The sequence below is a fragment of the Talpa europaea genome, assembly GCF_964194135.1.
Source record: "Talpa europaea genome assembly, chromosome: X".
In the NCBI taxonomy this organism is placed as follows: Eukaryota; Metazoa; Chordata; class Mammalia; order Eulipotyphla; family Talpidae; genus Talpa; species Talpa europaea.
Window position 1 is genome coordinate 32,216,267 of NC_140081.1, and position 4,116 is coordinate 32,220,382.

Sequence of the window (4,116 nt, forward strand, 5' to 3'; positions counted from 1 at the left end):
ACTTATGTTATTTCAAAAAAAAAAAAGCCAAAGAAACATTTATGAAATTTAAAAAAAAAAGAAGAGAAAAAAGAAATAGTAACGTGGTGGATGCCAAAGCAGAGAACTGGGGAAATGGGTGATATTGGTCAAAGGACACAAACTTTCAGTTATAAGATGATTAAGTTTCAGGGAATCTAATGTACAGCAGATGGAGACAGTAACAATATGGCATTATATATTTGATAGTTGCTAAGAGTAGATCTTAAAGATTCTTATCACAAGAAAATAACACTGTAATTATATGTGGTCATGACTTACTGTGGTGATCATTTTACAATATATACAAACATCAAATCATTATGTTGTATACCTGAAATTAATATAATGTTACATGTCAATTACAACCCAATAAGAAAACTTCCAGGTGATACTAACATTAATCCTACTTATAAAAGTTGCTTATAATCTTCATTAACACTTTCTTTAAATCATTATTTTCCTTTCTTTTTCATTGAATAAAATTTGACCAGATGAACATGCAGATTAAACTATATATTCACATAAAGAAACAGCACAATGAGATACATAAAAACAATTCTCAGTTTACAGGTAAGGAAACAGGCTTAGAGAGCCTAGATAATTTACCAAGATCCCCCAGTTTAGGCACAGCAGAGCCAGAATTCTATCTTGGAAATTCTAACACTAAGATTCAAGATTGAATTCTTTAACTAGTCTGCAGTTTTATCCTTCCAAATTCATTCTCTTAATGACCCATATCAATGATTTTTTAAAAAAAGTAACTTTAATCAAATTAATTCACTTGAAACCATAAAATTTAATATGGTGGATTTTACATTTTACCACAAGTATCTGATGCCCCTAAATATGTCTATTTGGTGAATTTTCAATTTGACAAAATAAAAATATGTGACAATTTTGTCCAAAAAGCATATTTCCAATGCTAGGCACTGGGGATATAAAGATGATTAAGTTACAGTCTCTGCACTTACACTGCTTAAAATCAGGAAAACAAATGACAGAAAGACTTTTGCTTTAAAAAAAAAAGAGAGAGTAAGAGATTTTCATTATCAGACCCTAAAATGCTGGGGTTTTATAGCAACAATTTTAACTGCTCCTATCATTTTGATTAATGTCTGCACATATTTTTCTCTTTTCCCCAAACATTGTACCACTTGACTTTTTAGATGCCATGTTTAAAATTTTTAGCATAAATTAAAAATATATTTATTTTAAATTAATACAATAATTAGAATAAATATACATAATATGTACTTAATTTATATTAAGATTCATATAAATTATATTTAACAATAGGTATACATAACAATTTGTATCAAAAATACAAAAATCAATAATTATAAACAGAAGACTAGGCACCAGATTTCCAGATAAATTGGTGAAAAACAACTTTTTATAAAAACAATTTAATAATAGCAAGCTATTTATTGGTGACTTAAGTGAATAACGCATAAATGTTTCCTGGTAAGCTTTTTATTTTCTCGGTAAAAATAAATTTGTTTGTAAAATGTTTGCTATTTGGTGAGATTTCATTTGTGCAAAGTCAAATATATGAATAAATAAAATTTGTAGTAGTTACCTAAGTGCTCTTAATATTTTAAAAATTACACAAACATGTATTTATAATAAAATGAAAACTTTCCCCTTTACTCTGCAGTACTATAGAATGCAGCTATAAACAATGGGAAAAACTTGTCAACTTCCCTCAGCATGGAACAATGACCTTCAAAAGAAATTGCAAGTGAGAGGTTTTTTTTATGTCTTTGAGCCTGCCCTTGCCCCCAACTTTCAGGAGCCCCAGAGTAGTGCAAATGCAGGGTGGAATCCTGTCATTATGTAAAAATTCCAATCCTTTGTGCATCATGGATTGCATTGCATTGATTTTTATTTTTTCATTATTACATTAAAATATTATTTCTCCTGATTATTGGGTATCCCTTTAAATTTTGCACCCAAGGCAAGTGCCTTGCCCTAATCTCAGCTCTGGTTGGGTCTTGTTTTTCACTTTTCTGGTTTTAAAATCCTTGCCTTTAATGAGAGCTTTTATTCATTTACATTTTATGGTATTGGAATTTGGAATTATTATGGAATCTGAGATGGTCAGATTAGCTCTATCACTTTCTTATATGTTTTCTATTTGTTTCTTCTGGTTTTTGATCCTCTATTCCTCCCTTCCCACCTTACTTTCAAGGTAACCAGATGTGTTTTCTTTAGAGGTTGCCCTGGTGGCTACAAAATACATCCTTAATTGATCACAGTCAATTTTAAGTTAATATAGTGCCACTTCACATAATATGGAAAACCTTGCAAAGTAGTTTTGTTTCCCAAATGCTGTCCTTTGTGTTAATGTAAATGTATATCTATGCATTCTAAATCCTAGAATTCAGCTTTTGATCCTTTTGAGGCATGTTTTTAGGATAGTTTAGCTGGGATCCGTAGTAACCCTTACTGTAAGGTTGAAGTGACCTTACTCTTTAAGGCATGGCCTTTCTGGGGTGTCTATTTTTCAGTGGGATATTGGAGAAGGACTCTCCACTCAGGCTGGCCAAAATACCCATGTCTCCACTACTGTTCAAGGATCCATTTAGTTCGGTAAGCCTGGGACTGAGCTCTACTTGGCCTTGCAGTGTCCTGCTCTAACCCTGCACAGCTTATTATTTAACCAAAGACCTAAATACAATTCCTATGGTGATTTCTAGAAGTGTGCCTCTACAAAATTCCTTCTCCAGTGTCATGCCTACTAGACTAAAGTCCCGGCAGCCTGGAAATCTGACCTTTCCTTCCCCAGCTCAGCTCTAACTGCTATTTTCTTCCTAGGCTGCAAATTCGCTATAGGAAGGTCCTGAAACTGACCCAGACTGAGAGAAGGCAAAATCCAAACTCCCTGTGAGCTTCCATTCTCTCAACCATCACACTCCATCCAGCAGAGTGTAGAGGACCCCAGGTAGCCTTAGTAAAAGTACCTATAGAATGATGACATTCTCCCATAATCTCACGGCCAAAAGAGAAAGCCAGAATGGACAGATGGAGACAAAAATGACTGTTTGCTTGACTATACAGCCAATCTTTGTCTTTTGTAATCTTGACACTTGAAGAATATTGGTTAAATATGTTGCAGGATGCCTCTCAATTCGGATTTCTCTGCTATTTTCTCGTGATTACACTGAGCTTATAGCTTTGGAGGGAACAATGTTATGGAAGTGAAATGCTCTTCTCATTGCATCACATTAGGGGTCCATGATGGTTATATGTTTTATTACTGGTGATGTTAATGTTTCTCTCTTGATTAAGGAGGTGTCTGTTAGGTTTTTCCACTGCAAAGTTACTATTTTTCACTTTCATTACTCTTATGATGAAGTCACCAAATCCAGCTCATAGCCTAGAGAAGGAGGAGAGGAATTAAGTTCCAACTCTTAGGAGGAGAGTCACATATTTAATAAATATTTTGGAGGTGACACTTTAGGCTGTGCAGCTACTATATTCACCTTAAAGTTTTACTCACTTATTTTGGCATTTAGTGGATCATTAGTTATTATTGTGGCTTTCTAATGGTAATTTTCTATTTCACTCATTCCTTCTATATTATTTAGAGTTGTTACATAAGGAAAAATTGTTTGCTCTCCAGCATTTATTTGTTCAATCATATCACATATTTCATGTAAGTATAGAGTATTGGATATTTATTTTCATTTTTGGATTGTAGTCCAATGCTATCATCTTTTTTTGCTCAAAATTTTCAACTTTGGCTCTTTTGGGTTGACTCTCATATCCTTGAGATGTTCCCATCTTATTTTTTATTCTAGTACTTCCTTACTTTCTGGCACTTGGTGATGCTACAGGCTCATTTTGTATTTCCCTACCCTGGTCTTTAAAACTAGCCATTTCTCCAAGGAATTCTGGCAGCTTTCATTGGAGAATGGCACTTAGAAAACGAGATCTGGGTACTACATGTGTTCATTGCTTCTAGAATAGCACATCGAGGCCTTCTCAGTGGACAGACTGAGAAACTATCAGGAGACCAAGAAATATATATGACAGCTAAATGCAACGTAGTGGGATCTGTGGTAGGTAACTTCAAAGATGGCCCCCCACATG